This window comes from Bos indicus, chromosome 16 (assembly GCF_029378745.1).
Source record: "Bos indicus isolate NIAB-ARS_2022 breed Sahiwal x Tharparkar chromosome 16, NIAB-ARS_B.indTharparkar_mat_pri_1.0, whole genome shotgun sequence".
In the NCBI taxonomy this organism is placed as follows: Eukaryota; Metazoa; Chordata; class Mammalia; order Artiodactyla; family Bovidae; genus Bos; species Bos indicus.
Window position 1 is genome coordinate 698447 of NC_091775.1, and position 21183 is coordinate 719629.

The 21183-nt window shown below is 37.5% G+C and overlaps 2 pseudogenes; both read right to left on the reverse strand.

Annotated features, from left to right (window-relative positions):
- Window positions 1-3893: 3893 nt before the first annotated feature.
- LOC139176515 (olfactory receptor 10AG1-like) lies at window positions 3894-5159 on the reverse strand (annotated as a pseudogene).
- A 14276-nt stretch (window positions 5160-19435) lies between these two features.
- LOC139176541 (olfactory receptor 10AG1-like) lies at window positions 19436-20368 on the reverse strand (annotated as a pseudogene).
- Window positions 20369-21183: the final 815 nt, after the last annotated feature.

Sequence of the window (21183 nt, forward strand, 5' to 3'; positions counted from 1 at the left end):
GCTGCTGCTACTGCTAAGTCGCTTCAGTTGTGTCTGACTCTGTGCAACCCCATAGATGGCAGCCCAACAGGCTCCCCCATCCCTGGGATTCTCCAGGCAAGAATACTGGAGTGGGTTGCCATTTCCTTCTCCAATGCATGAAAGTGAAAAGTGAAAGTGAAGTCGCTTAGAGACCCCATGGACTGCAGCCTACCAGGCTCCTCCATCCATGGGATTTTCCAGGCAAGAGCAACTGGAGTGGGGTGCCATTGCCTTCTCCGGCTGTCACAGAATAATGACTCTCAAAGATACACTTTATAAGGAAGGCTGAGAGCCGAAGAATTGATGCTTTTAAACTGTGGTGTTGGAGAAGACTCTTGAGAGTAGCTTGGACTGCAAGAATATCCAGCCAGTCCATCCGACAGAAAATCAGTCCTGAATATTCATTGGAGGGACTGATGCTGAAGCTAAAGCTCCAATACTTTGGCCACCTGATGCAAAGAGCCGACTCATTAGAAAAGACCCTGATGCTGGGAAAGATTGAAGATGGGAGGAGAAGGGGATGACAGAGGACAGGATGGTTGGATGGCATCACCAGTTCTATGGACATGAGTTTGAACAACCTCCGGGAGATGATGAAGGACAGGGAAGTCCATGCTGCAGTCCATAGGGTCACAAAGAGTCGAACACAACGGAACAACTGCATAGCAACAAAAATATAAATATGTGACAACCTTGTATGTGCATGCTAAGTCACTTCAGTTGTGTCTGATTGTGCCACCCTATGGACTGTAGCCAGCCAGGCTCCTCTATCCATGGGATTCTCCTGGCAAGAATACTGAAATGTGTTGGCATGCCCTTCTCCAAGGTATCTTCCCAATCAAGGGATCAAACCCACGTCTCCTGCAGCTCCTGCACTTCAGGCAGATTCTTTACTGCTGAGCCACTGGGGAAGGCCATATATGATAACCTTAATCATTCTAAATATAATTACTTCAATGAATCCACCTAGAAAAGTTCGCATCTGTGTTACTGCATGCACAAACACAAACTAGATAGATAGATGTATCTATCATCTATCTAAATGCTTTAAACACAAAATATAAATGTACATATATAAATATGTATATCTTTTGTGTGTAAAGCTTATTATGGCAAAGCTCAATCATCTTCCTTTTTGAAACTTCAACATTATCTCTCTAAAAGTTTGCTTCATAATTTATTTTTTTCCAATTCTTCCCTTAGACCATATGTTCAACTTCTCTTTATCTTCCAATTCTACTAGTCTATGTCTATATATGTTCTCTATACTAATTATATGATAGTGAAATAAGCTTACATGCTTTCATGTCACAGCTAAAGAAATAGTTTATCGATATAAAGCAAAACACTTTTGCTTTATCGATATAAAGCAAAACACTTTTGCTATCGACATATAGCAAAACACTATTCCAAGAAACAATTTTACGTATGATACCTATATAAATATAAATATGCAGATATCTTTAAAAGAAGGAAAGAAAGAGAAGATGTCTACCATTATTCCCTGAAATTCTTTTCCACCAAAGAATCCATAGCTATTAATACAATCCAGGTGCACAATGAAGACATATTCACTTTTCACTTTCCCCAAATCAGGCTATTAATCTTGGAAAGATTTTGCACGTATTATTGACCTTCCCATCCTTCATTGTCAGTTGACTTCAGTCCACAAGAGCAATATTCTCCTAAAGTACACACACAGACAAGCATGTATACCTATGTAAATGAATATCTGTTTTCATGTTTCTAAATAATAAAATTGTGTCTGCTTAGTTTCTCAGAATTATAAGTGACTTGCTCTGGAAATAGTACAATGCAAAGTAGTAACAAAAGACTATCTTGCTAATAAAGATATTTATAATAAAGATAATTTATAATTGGAGAAGGAAATGGCAACCCACTCCAGTGTTCTTGCCTGGAGAATCCCAGGGACGGGGGAGCTTGGTGGGCTGCCATCTATGAGGTCCCACAGAGTCGGACACCACTGAAGCGACTTAGCAGCAGCAGCATAATTTACAAAGCAGTGGTAGTATTTGCACACATTCATTGTGTTTTAAAAACAAGTGATACAGATACAGATTTTTGGCAAGCTATTACCACTGAATGTGGTAACTAGTTTAGATATGGTTTGTTAGTTGCCAAGCCAAAGAGAAAATACTTTCTGAAGCTGTCCACTGACATTTTTAGCTTGTGGAACTTTAGTATCTACCCAAAAAAGTCATAATGCTCCAAGACATCACTCTTATTTGCTCTTCTCTATAAAAGGAGAGAGATCAAGTCACATCTGTTTGATCTATCAATATTTTTAAATGTTGCCCACCGCCCACTAGTTATTTCTTCTCTCTAAAAAACTTTTTTTTTTTTTTAATCGGGCAGGAGGGAGAGCAAAAAGAGAGGATTTCTTAATTTCTGTCTCAATCTTTTCAACATATGATAGTTTCAGGATTTATCCAACTTCTGCCTAGAAATTTTCCTGGAATTTTGTTATTGCTGTTAGTATAGTTCTCTTTCTCTTAATCTCCCCTGTATTCAATCATTCCCATTAGATTTTAGTAGATTGTGATGGCTGTATTATCTGAGAATCTTGGTGACTTATTGTTTACTTGGTTCTAAGAGTTGGTTTTTCCTTCTTCACTTTATTATCAGAATTGGTCACATTTCATCTGGTTGCTTTCTCCCAAGGGGAAAGTGGTATTGCACCTCCCTATCCATCTGGAAATAGCCAGCTCCATAGAAATGTGACAAAACTGACATATATTTTTATGGGAATAAACTTTAAAAGCAACAGTTCAAGCTTCATCATATTTTTTAACTTTGAGTACTGGTTACAGGTCATATTTCTGCAATGATCTGTTGCCTGTCTATAGGAAGCATTATTATACATATATATGGAATTTTGAAAATTATAAAACTATAGAAATAGCACACACAAGTAATAATTGTGATTTTCCTTGTCCAGAATGAATACAAATTGTTATTTTGATTACCTGAATAGCACAAGCTTATTGTAATAAACTGCACAATTTTAATAAAACAAAGGGGAAAATAGAATGATTTACCCTGTGACTTCCGTAATTAATGATAATTATTTTTGTATTGACTGTTTCTAATATGTGTACGTATGTAAGGTTTAAGGTGTACAATACTTGTGCTTTTATAGCAGATACTTACTTTTACAAAAATTTAAATCCTTTCCCTTTTCCCCTAACTTTCCTATCCTCACTATCATCTCTAGGAAAATATATTAAAAAAAACCATGACTTGTGAATATTCCCATCACTTTTTCCAAGCTCATCTTATTATATGTAAAGATTTCAATAATATCTTTTATCAAATCAACAAATCATATTATTATTTAATCTTATATACACATAAATAATGCCTAATAATTACTAATATCATTGTACAACATCATCTATTAAACTACATTCCCAATGAGAGGCACTTTTCACTCTAAGAAATTATTTCTCTGTAGAATAATTGCTGGCCAAACTATACATAACATTTTAATTAATGCCCATTATTAACTTAGTTTTAAAAATTTCTGTGACAACTCTATGGAACTGAATAATATGCTTTCAAATAAGTGATATAACAGTCTGTATTACAACTAGGCCTATTATAGCAATTCTTGTCTAAAGTTCTTACTACAAGAGAACATTTCACACTAAGATTATAGAATTCCCAAGTGAATGATTTGCTATTTGTTGACCCATACACAACTGTATAACTGGAGACAGAAAGGTTTCTCAGTGTTACAAGTAATTTTTATTTTGGTAATAATTACCACTTTATAGACAGATAAATTGAGTTTAAGATAAATATTGAAAATTTATAACAAATATATAAAAAATCAACTTCTGAAATACAAGTCAGTTTTTCAATGAATTAAGGTATTTGCATGGCCATTGTCTCAGTGCCATCATGACATCCTTGTTCCTTAGACTGTATATCATGGGGTTAAACACAGGCATCACAATCAGGTAGAAGAGAGAAAGCACTTTGTCAGTTCCTGCTGAGCCTTGGGTCCTGGGTCTTAAATATGTGACAAGGCCTGATCTGAAGAACAACGCCACAACTGTAAGATGAGAGGAGCAGATGGAAAAGGCTTTGCCGCGACTTGTAGCTGATGGCAATTTAAGGACTGTGGAGATGATTTTGCCATAAGAGACAAGTATCAACAGAAATGGAACCAAAACAAACAGTGCAGAAACTGTGAAGACCAACATTTCATTCAGAAAAGTGTCCCCACAGGCCAGCTTGAGTATGGGAGGGATGTCACAGAAGAAGTGGTTGATGAGGTTAGAATCACAAAAGGGCAGAGAGAAAATCTGGCCTGTCTGGCCTATTTGGATTGGGATTCCACCGATTCAGGAGCCAGCCACTAGCTGGATACACACCCTGTAGTTCATGACTCTGAGAAGGCAATGGCATCCCACTCCAGCACTCTTGCCTGGAAAACCCCATGGACGGAGAAGCCTGGTGGGCTACAGTCCATGGGATAGCGAAGAGTCGGACACGACTGAGCGACTTCCCTTTCACTTTTCACTTTCCTGCATTGGAGAAGGAAATGGCAATCCACTCCAGTGTTCTTGCCTGGAGAATCCCAGGGTCGGGGGAGCCTGGTGGGCTGCCATCTATGGGGTCGCACAGAGTCAGACACGACTGAAGCGACTTAGCAGCAGTAGCAGCAGTTCATGACTAGAGGATAATAAAAAGGGCTACAAATGGCTGCGTAGCGATCATAGGCCATCACAGGCCATCACGGCCAGAAGGACGCACTCGGTGGCCCCAAGTATAAGAATGAAGCACATTTGTGTGGCACAAGCAACTAAAGAAATTGTTCTTCTTTGTGTCCAAAGACTCGTGAGCATTCTGGGGAGCGTAACAGGCACATAGCAGATTTCCAAAAGGGAAAAATTGCCAAGGAAAAAATTCGCGGAGGTCTGGAGACCAGGGTCTAGTTTTGTTATCAGAAATATGATGCCATTGCCCATCAAGATAATTATATAGATGAGTAAGAACAGTTCAAATAAAAACCCCTGAAGATGAGGAACATCAGCAAAGATCAGGAGAACAAATTCCATCTATTTAGTGAGATTACCTTCTGGTGCTTTTTCATGGTGTTGCATCTGTGAAAAGGCAGAAGTGTATTATCTGCTTTTTATTTTTAAAATAAAAAAATAAAAAACAGGGGTCAGTGCCTGTTTTATAAATTGTATCAGGATATCCAGATTGATTTCCATGATCAATGCAATTATTTCTAATTTAAGAATGTATTATTTATGCATTTCTCTTTTCTCAGTTTATAATCCATGTGTTATCACCATACACTCTCCCTTGAAATATCTTTTAGGGCATTCTTTTCGAATACAGTCCGAAGTCAAAAAAGTTAAAGTGTTAGTCGTTCAGTCTTGTCTGACTCTGTGATCCCATGGACTGTAGCCCACCAGGCTTCACTGTCCATAGGATTTCCTAGGCAAGAATACTGGAGTGGGCTGTCATTCTCCTCTCCAGGGGATCTTCCCCACCCAGGGATCAAACCCAGGTCTCCCGCATTGCAGGTGGATTATTTATCAGCTGAGCCACCAGGGAAGCACCAAATGCCCTGATCAGCACAGACATTGGACAAATTGATAATCATTGAAGATACACCCACAGTCTTGCTATGTTATCTCAGTTTTAAATACTTACAGTATTTTGTGGCCGTGTCTCATGACTTATGGGATCTTAGTACCTCAACCAGACTGAAGTGAAAGTACAGAGTCCTAATCATTGGACTTCTAGGGAATTCCCTTAAATATTTACATTTTTTGGCAATTTTATTGTATTTCTCTATAATTTTTCTTTACATACTTCAGTAGAACTATTAATATAACAGAAATTATCTTCCTTATATATTTTCAGCTACATATTTCAACTCTTCATTTCCCTCCCATCACTTGATGATCTTGATCATACATGTTCTTATATACAAAAACGAGAGAATATTTTACTTAATTGTACATAGGGGAATAAAATACATATATTTCAGTAAGATACTATGTGGGGGCTATCAGAGGGTTTTACTCTGGAAAAGTTGTGTGGGAATAGATACAGATAGAAGCAATTAAGAGGGTCACTCTGGGAAAACAGAGGTCACCTGGACTGTGTTCACCAGCTGTGTGAGATACTTCCTGTCATGCTCTACCCCGTGTTCTGTGTGCCTCTCTGATGTCTTTGTTGTTCCTCAGAAAATAATAATAATAATTCAGATAGCAGTTTCTAAATTCACTTTTCTTGAGCTAGGATATTGAGATTTAGCAATGATGGATACATTGATCATTTGCACATTGGTTTTGTGATTGCAAATCAGTGCCTATTTTTTAAATCATACTTAAGTTTGAATCCTAACTCCGTTATTTATCATCTGTTATATTAAGTGTTTAAATTTTCTTTGCTTTCTTATTTTAATTAAAAATGATATTATTGATAAAATTACCTATCACTTTTAATATGTTTATGTATAAGTTATGGTCCTATAATTATAATTATTAACATGGTATAATGTTCTTAAGTCTTTAGTTGCCAGGGTTGTAACAACTCCCTAGAAAAATTGTTTTTGGTAGAGTTACTGAGTTACTTGTTGATGATTACATTTTTGCATTTTTTTCCTTTCATCAGAGCCAGGAGTAGAATACGGTCTTAGCTAAATAAGGAATGAGACTCCTCTAGTACAGAATCTCAGAGTTTCAGGGCTGACTCTGCATTGTACGTTGTTAAAGTGACTGCCTCCTTAAATATTACACTCCAGGCATCACTTGACTCAACATGACTCCCAGCCTTGCTTCTCATTTCCCCATCTTTTATGTTTTGAGTTTTTCCATGCAAGCATAGTCTAAATATACTGTCATGGACAAAAAATACAATCCTGACAAGATGGCCTGCAATCGAATCGGCTTCACTTGCCTGCTTTGTGACAATGTGAATTGCTTAATCTCCCTGTGCCATAGATCACTTGGCTGCAAAACTGACTAACAGTGGTACCAACAGTTAAGATTCCTATATGAATCAATTCATTTGATACATGTAAAGTGAATTAAAGATGTTTTGGCATTCATAGAAAGTCTATTCAAAAGCTAGCTATTATTTTTGTCATTAAAAACTAAATTTTATTCTTCTAAATTTCACTCTCTGTCTTACCACTAGGAAAAACTACTCTCTAATTTACCTTGACTTTGTATCACATGGTTAATGAAGGAATGAAATAAGATATTAAAACAATCATCACAGTGATATAAAAATCCCAGACTCTTAGATGTGAGTTCTCCAAGAATTTTCTGCCAATAATTTCAATATTATCACCTCCACTCTGTAGAACTAATAGGGAGAACACACACAACTTTGTAGCACATAGTGTTCCAATTTGGCTCATTTCTTTGATTTACCTTCTATTTTCCCACTGATATTACATGATCTGGGATTGAAGTACTGAGACTATTTTCCTACTTGGGAACAATATAGAACTTAGGAAATGCTTGTTTACTTAATATGGTGTTCATTATTTGATTCTGAAATTGAGAAAAGAAACAGACACTTTTAAAATTGTCAATCTGAAAAAGAGAAAAGATTAATATACAAAATAATAGAATTTTAATCTTTTATCGTTTTATGAATAAAAACGTTTAGTATGAGCAATTTCACCCATTACTTGAATAAAATTATTTCCAGTGCTATATAAAATACAATTTCTAATTGTACAGATATGACTTTTTGGCGATCAAATCTTGTATGACATGAAATAGGTAAGATTTGAGTTTGAATTTTTCAAGAGTAGAACAAGGTATATTTCAAGTATATTTGTATATCTGATAAAAATTAGCAACATAATCCTTGCAAATAATTTAAAAACTATGTTGGACTTAAAGCTATCTTTATTATTTTATAAATCCTGAATTCTAAAAGTTTCTTTCTTCAAAATAGTTGTTCTTTGAATTCCCCAATGGTTGTAACTTTATGTGTGATGTCATTTTAAATCTCTTATTATAATATCAAACTGAATAAACATATATAACTTTTTTGATACAATGTGTTGACTCAAATGAAGTTTTCTTTAATATCATCTATACCTAGACTTTAATTATTACATTTTTTGACATTTCAAAGGCACTCAGTACCATTATTTATTATTATTATTTAATTGCAAATTTTAATAGAATAAGAAATATATAGAAGTTGCTTTAATGAACCAAAACATTTGCTACCATATTAAAATTTATAATTTACACATTTTCTGACTTGTGTTTTTTTAAAATTTTCCCAGATAGCTCTCACTGTACTCAGAATATTTTTTTCTTCAGCCTCTCCAGGGAATAGAGGACACAGAGCATTTTATTTCTTAGATGTGAACAGGGTGCTAAGTAATATTATTTGTGGGCTCCCCAGGTGGTACAGTTGGTAAAGAATTGGCCTGCCAATGCAGGAGATACAAGAGGCCAATGCAGCAGATGCAAGAGACACAGGTTTGATCCCTGGGTCAGGAAATTCACCTGGAGTAGGAAATGGCAACCCACTCCAGAATCCTTGCCGGGAGAATTCCATGGACACAGGAGCCTGGTGGGCTACAGAGGCATACATAACAGGGCATGCACACTCACACAGCATCATTTGGGTTGATCCAAAACACACATGCATCCAATTCTTAACTATTATGAATGCATTATGCAGAGTCTCTGTATGATATGTTTCTTGACTCCTAGTTAGAGGACAGATCTGTGTAATAGTTATAATACATATTCTGATGGCAAACATTTTTATGTGCAAAATTAGTGTGTTATTGATCTCTTCAGCAGCCTGAGATTTAGCTGATGAATGTATTAAACATATATCAAAATTTTAAAATTTAACCCAAGATTAATCATAGTAGGAGAAAATTTTTCCTCTCTTTTGCAGCCTACCACCAATCTTCCCCAAATTTATTTCACATGTTCAAGGTGTGAATACTTTCAGATTCTAGTTACAATAAAATGAGAATCTGGAATAAGTCCATCTGAGATCATAGGAAAGATGCTAAGCAAAAAGTTTGTGAGTTATATGTTTCAACTGTGGAGAAATTTCTCCAACAGAAAGATTGTTTAAAAATCTTAGCTTAGAGCCAGTTTCTCATGACCTGCAAAATTGGATATTTGTTCCTGCTGCTGCTGCTGCTAAGTCACTTCAGCCTGTCCCACTCTGTGCGACCCCATAGATGGCAGCCCACCAGGTTCCTCTGTCAACAGGACTCTCCAGGCAAGAACACTGGAGTGGGGTGCCATTTCCTTCTCCATATTGGTTCCAATTACTTAGTAAATAGTGGTTTCTTAAGGTTTATGATTTGGAGAAGGCAATGGCACCCCACTCCAGTACTCTTGTCTGGAAAATCCCGTGGAAGGAGGAGCCTGGTGGGCTGCAGTCCATGGGGTAGCGAATAGTCGAATAGTCGAACACGACTGAGCAACTTCCCTTTCACTTTTCACTTTCATGCACTGGAGAAGGAAATGGCAACCCACTCCAGTGTTCTTGCCTGGAGAATCCCAGGGAGGGAGGAGCCTGGTGGGCTGCCGTCTATGGGGTCACACAGAGTCGGACATGACTGAAGTGACTTAGCAGCAGCAGCAGCAGCAGCAGCAAGGTTTATGATTATGAAGAGAAAACATTTACAAGAGGGAACACATATAGTAATGTGACAGTGCGAGTGATTTGGAAGGTTAATTAAAACGTATCAGGAGCCTCACGGCAAATATCACGGAAGGCCCGTGAGTAGTGGCTGGTGGGACAGGCTTCTCACAGGGACCAGATGTGATAAAGGACAGAAGGGGAGTGAGAGGCCAGCCAGGCTGAGCTCCTGCAGGGGCTCATCCAAGAAATAGCTAGTGCTGGGAAGGAGTTACAAGACCTCGTGATTTGCAGAGTGCAGTATTATGCATGGGCTTCTCAGGTGGCTCAGTGGTAAAGAATCTGCCTACGAAGGCAGGAGAGGCCAGGGGAGCCTGGCGGGCTATCGTCCATGGCGTCTGACAAAGCGTCCGACACAGCTGAGCGACTGAGCACAGCTCAGCGCAGTATCATGCGTAAATAAAGAAGCCTTCTGATGGAATAGAATAGAAATTCCAGAAAAGGCTCAAATATACATGAACATTTGTCACTGACTAAAATAGCCTACTAAATTGGTAAGGCGTGGGCATTTAAAATAACTGTTATTCGGACAACTGGGCAGCCTCAGAGGGAAAAAAACAGTATATGTATTTTTGATAACTATCCCACAGCAAGATAAATCTTAAATGATACACAATTTTGTGTATTTTAGAGTGAAATGATGACATTATTCTAAGAAATGGGTTTTATAATTTTGGAGTAAGGAAAGTTTAACTCATTAAAATTTAGAATGCAGGACACACACACACACAAAACTGTGTAAAAATAAATGATTCTAGATGCTAAAACATAGCAAACCCCATAAGTATCTAATATAATTAATATAATGGAAAAAATTGTTACAACTGATTTCAAATAAAGTGATCTTGGCTCCTTTAATACAGAGGAAAAGTCCAAAGTATAAATTTTAAAAATGAGTAAAACAGATGAATTAACAATTCACAGAAGAAAATTATTCCTTCAACTACAGACAACAGCTTCATTTGTAGAAAAAAAATAATAAGTAAATTGTAATCTGAACAATGATACAATGTTAAAAATCTGAGACATTTTCCTATGCATTATGTATGTGTGGAGAGGAATATCCAATTGTCCAATGTCACAATTGTGCTCACTCTTTGAATTAATCAGTAAGCATGCACACATACTAAGATATGCAGTAGCATGGTATTGCAACAAATTTGTGCTTGAAAAAGTGTGAATATTTTATGACTTAATGAGCCTTGATTTCGATATTGTCATCTATTCTTTTTTCTCCCACAGTTATATGATATCTTTAAAATATGTTGTATAATTTATCAAAAATTTCTAGTGCTTGAAAGTAAACTGGCTTATTGTAACCCAGTGCCTCTTAACCACAAATGAAAGTTATTTGTTTTTAATTGTTTTAGAGGTTGGAAAATTAAACTTGGCTTTAAGTATGTCCTTTTATAAAGATGTTGATTTATTTTTCAAAGCAATTCTGTAACATCACCAGTCTTGAATCATATTTTTGTTGCTTGATTACTACTTTTTTATAAAAAAAGGTAATTCATTTTTCTAAACTAGTTTCATAAAAAAAATAAAAGCATAGCCAAAAGTAAGAAAGAGTATTATGCTTTTTTCCATGATAGAATATGCTCATTAAATACAATTTTTTAAAATACAATTTAAGAAATGGAATTATGTATATAGGTATGATCAATTCGAGTTTGATAAAGATTTGACATTATGATGTGAAATGAGCATTCTCAGATGTGTGCCTTGGCACACATGTCCACACATTTCTTCCGGTACATGGCTAAGGGTAAGCTTTTCTTGATAAAGGCAGGCTGTGTGTTAATATGCTGTACAGTTCACACACCAGCATCAGGGGAGAGCTTTCATTACTCCATGTCCTTTATGTATGTGATAGGGTGAATCTTTCTGTTTATTTCTTCCTTGTAATGAATGTGTCATAGACTTCATTTGATTTTTTTTTAATTTAATTTTATTTTTTTTAATTTTATTTTATTTTTAAACTTTACAATATTGTATTAGTTTTGCCAAATTTCGAAATGAATCTGCCACAGGTATACCTGTGTTCCCCATCCTGAACCCTCCTCCCTCCTCCCTCCCCATACCCTCCCTCTGGGTCGTCCCAGTGCACCAGCCCCAAGCATCCACTATCGTGCATCGAACCTGGACTGGCGACTTGTTTCATATATGATATTATACATGTTTCAATGCCATTCTCCCAAATCTTCCCACCCTCTCCCTCTCCCACAGAGTCCATAAGACTGATCTATACATCAGTGTCTCTTTTGCTGTCTCGTACACAGGGTTATTGTTACCATCTTTCTAAATTCCATATATATGCGTTAGTATACTGTATTGGTGTTTTTCTTTCTGGCTTACTTCACTCCATATAATAGGTTCCAGTTTCATCCATCTCATTAGAACTGATTCAAATGTATTCTTTTTAATGGTTGAGTAATACTCATTGTGTATATTTACCACAGCTTTCTTATCCATTCATCTGCTGATGGGCATCTAGGTTGCTTCCATGTCCTGGCTATTATAAACAGTGCTGTAATGAACATTGGGGTACACGTGTCTCTTTCCCTTCTGGTTTCCTCAGTGTGTATGCCCAGCAGTGGGATTGCTGGATCATAAGGCAGTTCTATTTCCAGCTTTTTAAGGAATCTCCACACTGTTCTCCATAGTATTTTAATCTGGTTTTAATTTGCTTTTACTGGTTGCTAATGGGTTATTTCCTTCTTTTTTCTGGGCATTTAGATTATTCTGTCTTGTGAAGTGCATCTTTAAGTCTGTTGTCAATTTTTCTCCTGAATGTTTGATGCTTTTGATTTAGAGCACTCCTTTAACTATAGTGTATTTAAACATTTTATGTTGAAAAACTTCACTCTGAATACCAGTATTTCTTAGTCCAGGAAGTGCAACAGATTAATGTTTACATTATGATTAATAATTTTATCAAAAACAATTTTCTCGCACCGTCATGAAGTTAATAAACATTATCTTGGAAAAGACTCATTGTTATGCATTTTACTTAAGTTTACAAATTATCTGAGATTACATTTTAAAATACATTTTGTGAAGTGAGGGTCAAGCTCTCTTTTTATGCACCATTATTAATTAAATTAATATAATTTATTAAAATGCCATCTTTTCTACATTTTCTGCAGTATGAACTTTTGCTTATTCAACTGTGCCCACATTCTATAGTCATTCAACAAATATTTTCTAAAGCTTTCCATATGCACTAATCTTTGCTAGCTGAAATCTTTTGGTTTTAAGTAAGTTGTAACAATACAGAGGGAGACAAAATAGAATATATATTATAAATTTTGGATGAAAATATTGGGAGGCCAATTGATAGATAAAATATATTATATTGTTTTAGTACTTTGGCCACCTGATGCAGAGAGCCAACTCAATGTAAAAGACCCTGATGCTAGTAAAGATGAAGGCAAAATGGAGGACAGCAGAGGATGAGACACTTGGATATTAATTGTATCACTGACTCAATGGACATGAAGCTGAGCAAATTCCAGACATAGTGGAGGACTGAGGAGCCTGGCATGCTACGGTCCATGAAGACACAGAGTCGGACATGACTTACCAACTGAACAACAACAAATCAAATAAGCAGTGAATTTTTGCTGACAGAGACTAGTCCATTAAATATGAGATGAGCAAAAAAAATAATTTCTTATAAATATAAACACTAGGGAGATAATCCTGATATCAGAAAGTTAAGCATAAAATGGCAGGATCATGAGGATAATCAATTTATATTAATACAGGAAGCAAAATTTCAAATAATGTCTGATTAAGATAACTGCAGAACTAAGTGGGGGGAAAGATCACTAGCTCAAAGCAGTGGATGTTAAACATTAATGCAGTCATTTTCTCAAGGCTGCTGTGACATCCTTATTCCTTAGAGTATATGTCATGGGATTAAACATCAGGGTAACATGGGATAGAAAGCAGAAAAAAATCTTTCCTGTAAAAATGTTGGAATCATATCATAAATATGTAATGGTTCTAGGTCCACAAAATAAAGGCTCAACTATGGGTCTTCCCAGGTGGCGCTAATGGTAAAGAACCTACCTGCCAATGCAGGAGATGTAAGAGACACAGGTTCGATCCCTGGGTAGGGAAGATCCCCTGGAGAAGGGCACAGCATCCCATTCCAGTGTTCCTGCCTGGAGAATCCTGTGGACAGAGGAGCCGGCTGGGCTACAGTCCACTGGGTTGCAGAGAGTTGGGCACAACCGAAGCAATTTAGTGCACATGCATGATGTGAGGTGAGCAGGTGGAGAAAACGTTAGCTCATCCTGTTGCTGATGGCAACACAGGATGGAGAAGTGATTTTACTGTAGGAGCCAAGTGTCAACTGAAAAGAGATCATGATAAACGATTCACTAATGGTACAACTACAGGGACTGACATCTCATTCAGAAAAACATCGCCACAGGCCAGCTTGTAGTTAGATCCAAAAATGACAGAGGGAAAATCTGGCCATGTTTGCCTTATCCTGACTGTAACACCACTGATCCAAGAGCCAAGCGTCATCAGCTGAATACAGAGCTCTTGGTTTATAAGTAGGGGAAGTTGTGGAAGTTACAGTTGGCTACATAGCAGTCACGGGCCATAACTGTCAATACCAAGTATTCTGTGTCCCTAAGAATACAAATAAAATATATCTTTGTAGTGCATGCATATATATATATATACTCACTGTGAAATTTATGAATATTCTAGATTTCTAGGAAGGAAAAGTTACTGAGGAAAAAACACATGGGAATTTGAGAGCCTGGTCAGCTCTGATTATAAAAGTATTGTTGTTGCTTCTCACCAGGATAATCACATAAAAAAGGAAAATATTACAAAGAGAAACACTCAGACACTGGGAATACAGAAAAATTGAAAAGAACCAGTGTTATCACTGAAGTGAGATGTGCTTCTTGGTTGTGTGTGTGTGTGTGTTTGATGTTCTCTCTGTGAAAAGAGTGAAATCAGCAATTTTTATTTTTATTTTCTATAGTAATTTTATTTTATATAGTATAGCTATATATAGCTATACTCCACTGGAGAAGGGAATGGCAAACCACTTCAGTATTCTTGCCTTAAGAACCCCATGAACAGTGTGAAAAGGCAAAATGATAGGATACTGAAAGAGAAACTCCCCAGGTCAGTGGGTGCCCAATATGCTACTGGAGATCAGTGGAGAAATAACTCCAGAAAGAATGAAGGGATGGAGCCATAGCAAAAACAATACCCAGCTGTAGACGTGACTGGTGATAGAAGCAGGGTCCAATGCTGTAAAGAGCAATATTGCATAGGAACCTGGAATGTCAGGTCCATGAATCAAGGCAAATTGGAAGTGGTCAAACAAGAGATGGCAAGAGTGAATGTCGACATTCTAGGAATCAGTGAACTGAAATGGACTGGAATGGGTGAATTTAAGTCAGATGACCATTATATCTACTACTGCGGGCAGGAATCCCTCAGAAGAAATGGAGTGGCCATCATGGTCAACAAAAGAATCCGAAATGCAGTACTTGGATGCAATTTCAAAAACGACAGAATGATCTCTGTTCGTTTCCAAGGCAAACCATTCAATACCACAGTAATCCAAGTCTATGCCCCAACCAGTAACGCTCATGAAGCTGAAGTTGAACGGTTCTATGCAGACCTACAAGACCTTTTAGAACTAACACCCAAAAAAAGATGTCCTTTTCATTATAGGGGACTGGAATGCAAAAGTAGGAAGTCAAGAAACACCTGGAGTAACAGGCAAATTTGGCCTTGGAATACAGAATGAAGCAGGGCAAAGACTAATAGCGTTTTGCCAAGAAAATGCACTGGTCATAACAAACACCCTCTTCCAACAACACAAGAGAAGACTCTACACATGGACATCACCAGATGATCAACACCGAAATCAGATTGATGCACTCAATATGCCAGCAAATTTGGAAAACTCAGCAGTGGCCACAGGACTGGAAAAGGTCAGTTTTCATTCCAATCCCAAAGAAAGGCAATGCCAAAGAATGCTCAGACTACGCACAATTGCACTCATCTCACACGCTAGTAAAGTAATGCTCAAAATTCGCCAAGCCAGGCTTCAGCCATATGTGAACCGTGAACTTCCTGATGTTCAAGCTGGTTTTAGAAAAGGCAGAGGAACCAGAGATCAAATTGCCAACATGCGCTGGATCATGGAAAAAGCAAGAGAGTTCCAGAAAAACATCTATTTCTACTTTATTGACTATGCCAAAGCCTTTGACTGTGTGGATCACAATAAACTGTGGAAAATTCTGAAAGAGATGGGAATACCAGACCACCTGATCTGCCTCTTGAGAAATCTGTATGCAGGTCAGGAAGCAACACTTAGAACTGGACATGGAACAACAGACTGGTTCCAAATAGGAAAAGGAGTTCATCAAGGCTGTATATTGTCACCCTGCTTATTTAACTTATATGCAGAGTACATCATGAGAAACGCTGGACTGGAAGAAACACAAGCTGGAATCAAGATTGCCGGGAGAAATATCAATAACCTCAGGTATGCAGGTGACACCACCCTTATGGCAGAAAGTGAAGAGGAACTCAAAAGCCTCTTGATGAAAGTGAAAGTGGATAGTGAAAAAGTTGGCTTAAAGCTCAACATTCAGAAAACGAAGATCATGGCATCCGGTCCCACCACTTCATGGGAAATAGATGGGGAAACAGTGGAAACAGTGTCAGACTTTATTTTGGGGGGCTCCAAAATCACTACAGATGGTGACTGCAGCCATGAAATTAAAAGACGCTTACTCCTTGGAAGGAAGGTTATGACCAACCTAGATAACATATTCAAAAGCAGAGACATTACTTTGCCAACAAAGGTCCATCTAGTCAAGGCTATGGTTTTTCCAGTGGTCATGTATGGATGTGAGAGTTGGACTGTGAAGAAGGCTGAGTGCCAAAGAATTGATGTTTTTGAACTGTTGTGTGGAGAAGACTCTTGAGAGTCCCTTGGACTGCAAGGAGATCCAACCAGTCCCTTCTGAAGGAAATCAGCCCTGGGATTTCTTTGGAAGGAATGATGCTGAAGCTGAAACTCCAGTACTTTGGCCACCTCATGCGAAGAGTTGACTCATTGGAAAAGACTCTGATGCTGGGAGGGATTGGGGGCAGGAGGAGAAGGGGACGACAGAGGGTGAGATGGCTGGATGGCATCACTGACTCGATGGACATGAGTCTGAGTGAACTCCGAGAGTTGGTGATGGACAGGGAGGCCTGGCGTGCTGCGATTCACGGGGTCGCAAAGAGTCGGACACGACTGAGCAACTGATCTGATCTGATCTGATAGCTATATATAAATATGTATTTGTTGTTGCTGTTCAATCTTCCAGTCATGTCAGACTCTTTGCAACACTATAGACTGCGGCACTCCAGGCATCCCTGTCCCTCACCATCTTCCAGAGTTTGCCCAAGTTCATGTCCATTGCATCCATGATACCATTCAACCATCTCATCTTCTGATGTCCTCTTCTCCTTCTGCCTTCAATCTTTCCCAGCATCAGGGTCTTTTCTAATGAGTTGGCTGTTTGCATCAGGTGGCCAAAGTATTGGAACTTCAGCTTCAACATCAGTCCTTCCAATGTATATTGAAATATATGCCTTTATATTATATAAAATATGTTATACATATGTAAAAGTGCCTATGTACATATTATCCTATGATACATATGTATCATAATCTTAAATTTATCTCTGTTTGTAACTATTATTAAAGCCATTTTAGTCCTTTTTTAAAGACATGACCAAACATTATAGATTCTGGCTCTGTTTAGTTCATAAAAAATGTACTATTTCTATCAAACATCTAATATTATTTGGCTGATATTTAAATTTCTCTTAGCTACTAAATATTCTGTTAAAGTTGGGAGGCAATAAGAAAAGAAGAAATGCAGTAATATTCTTCCATATGTAGTTTTTATTTTCTGAATAAAATTTATTATTTTTGTGATGTGCATATTATTCTCTTTGTAATAAATCCATACTACAAAAAAGTATAAATAATTAAATAAGTCAGACATTATCTGAACTCCTGTCACTGTAAAGAAGCCCATTCTCTCTTCTAATACACATCCAGATATTGCTGACATACATACACACCAACTAGAAATATGCACGTGTGAAATGTTATATGAATATATGGATGCTATCTCTCTTTGTTTCACAAAAATAGAGTTATATTTATACATACATTTATGTACTTATTAAATGCCTGAAAAGCTTGGGATTTCCTCACTGGTGTGGCTCTAAAACATTGTCCTGAGAGACTGTGCAGCATCACATGGTAAACGGGCGCCCGTGCCTACTATGTTCCAAATGAGAACAGCTTCCCTTTGCTTTGCTAGTGTTGTCTTTTGCAGTATTAAAAAAGCTTTTAATAAACATCCTTGAACAAACACGATTAACCATCATTCTTGGGCACATATTTTTATAAGGCTTCATTGATATAGTTTTTAAAGTAAAAAAAAAAAAAAAACTACGTATTTTTTAAATCACTGTTCCCAAAATACAGAATTTATTCCAGATGATTAGAATAAAAACAGCATAATAAAAAGACTGCTTACACAGTGTATTCCTTTCCTAGATCTATTGTAACAAATTATCACAAATTGAGTGGTTTAAGTAACAAAAGTTGAGTTTCTCACATCTTAAAAAACCAGTGTACCAAATCACAGTGTTGACAGGGTTTTCCTCCACAGACTCTAAAGGGATAGTCACTCCTCACTTCTTTCAGCTTTTGGTGGTCCCTGACCTCCTTCGCTTCATGGCTGTGTCATGTGTCACTCCCGGTTGCTTCCTCCATCTTCACGTGATATTCTTCTATGTGTTGCTGCGTCTCTATTTTTAACTTAATCTCTCTTCCCACCTTATAAGAACTAAGAACACTGATCATAGGATATAGTGCCCTTCCCTTAAATTAAGATAATCTTATTCGAAAGTCCTTAACTGAATTACACCTGCAAAGGCTTTTATTTTCCTAATAAGTTCAGGTTTGCAGGTTGTAACCTGACATATATTTAGAGGCATCAACATTCAACCCAATGCAGTTTATAGTTTAAATTCCTAATATTCCTAATACTAAGGAAACACTACAAAAGTGAAACATGAAGCTACAAGCCGGAGGAAATGACGTCACTAAGAACAGTCAGCATTGAGGTAACAGAATCCTTTCAGGGTTTGTACTCTGAAAGGGTTATGGACACTTGCAAAACAGACAAAGAAGGAAAAACTGCAAGAAAGCACTCAGATTCCCCTACTCCCACCAACTTGGATGCGGTTGTTATTTTCTCATCGTCTAAATCCAATCGTAAGTACAGAAAAAGACAGTGAATATTCCTGAAGGAATTGTAAGTTTCAAGCAAATTTCTTACAGTCACGACCATGATCATTGGTTATATTGCAGTTAACTATCATTTTATTGCTCAGGAAATCTCTTAACTCACTCTTTCCCAGTGAGAGGAAAGACAGGTCTTCAGAATAGATCATTGCCATGGAGATAATTTGTGTTTTGATAACGCAGAAACCCTTAACTCTTTGAAACTAAGGTCCTTTCACATAATGTGAGATGGCAGTGATGATACTAACTATCAGTTTATAGGAACATAGAAATAAACTAGATTAATATTTTCTGATGTATTTACATGGGAAACATAGAAACAAATTGCTTCTGTAATTTCAAGCCTTCACGTCAAGTTGATAATTTACTTAGTAGTTTTCTCAGTGCTACAGTGATATCTTTGTTCCTCAGAGTAAATATAATGGGATTCAACATTGGGATCCAAACTGTGTAGAAAAGAGAGATCAACTTCCCAGTTTCTTCAGATTGATTTGGTTTGGGCTGTAAATAAGTGGTAGAGGCTGTGCTGTAGAATAAGACCACCACTGTGAGGTGAGACGAGCAAGTGGAGAAGGCTTTAGCCCTCCCTCTGGCAGATCGCGGTTTCAGAATGTTGGAGATGATTTTGCCATGGGAGACACCAATCAACAGAAATGGAACCATGATGAACACCGCTGCAACTGCATAGACTGCTATCTTGTTCACAAATGTGTCCCCACAAGCAAGCTTGAATACTGGGGGGAGGTCACAGAAAAAAATGATTAATTGTGCTAGACCCACAAAAGGGCAGAGAGGAAACCTGCCATGTTTGCCCCATTACAACAGGAGCTCCACTGACCCAAGAGGCAGTGACCATCTGGACACAGACTAGGGGCTCATGATCAGACCATAGTGAAGAGGGTTACAAATGGCCACGGAGTGGTCATAGGCCATCACGGCCAGGAGACACTCTAAACCTCCAAAAAGAAGGACCAAACACATTTGTGTAGCACAGGCAATGAAAGAAATGTGCCCTTTCTGGTTCAGAAGGTCCATGAGCGTTCTTGGGATAGTGACAGTTACATAACAGATTTCTAAAATGGAAAAGTGGTTGAGGAAAATGTACATGGGGTTCTGGAGAGTAGGGTCAGTTCTTGTTATCAGTACAATGACACTACTGCACATCAGGATGATCAGATAGAGCACTAAAAATATCCCCAAAAGAATCCGTTAGAAATTAGAGATATCGGAAAACCCCAAGAGGATAAAGTCCATCACTGTAGTGATATTTGATTTTTCTGTTCTTAATTTGTACTCCATCTGTAGATATGGCAAATTCAAGATGGTTAATTCATTAATGCTTTTGAGCAACGTTTCCCTTCTGTTAACTGGATCAGATGCGTGAATCTATTTACATAGTCTATGCAAGTACTGCTGCCTTTGCCTTGCTCAGTTTCTAAGAAATGAGATTTGAAAACTTAGCAATGAACTGACGTGCAGTTAAAATCAATTAGAGAAATAAAATCCGTATTTTTTACACTTGGATGTACTGATACAAGAGGGCTTCCCTGGTATCTCAGCAGTAAAATAATTTGCTTGAAATGCAGGAGATACAGGAGATGTAGGTTTGATCCATGGGCAAGGAAGATCCCCTGGAGGAGGGGATGGCAACCCATTCCAGTATTCTTGCCTAGAGAATTCCATGGGCAAGGAGCCTGGTGGGCTACGGTCCATGGGATCCCAAGGAGTCAGACATGATGGAAATGACTGAGCAGCAGCAGTAATGATACCAGAAACAATATGATGTATGCATTTTTATTTAGAGCTATTGTGCAGCAATAGTATTAAATTGTTTCACCCCTTTTAAGAGTGAAATTATATATGACACAGCCTTACTATTGTTTTTCTTTGGGTTCATCAATTTCTTTTTCTGTACCTATTGACTTATTCCATTTCCTTTCAACTCAAAGCTTTTCACTTAAAACTTTTGCCTAATTTTTATTCATAACATTTTAAGCCCTCCCATTTCTACTCCACTGAGAACTGACTTTCTTAAACTCAGTCCTTGTTATTGGGGGAACAGATATGTGTAATCATATTGTTCTCGTCTGTGTACCTCA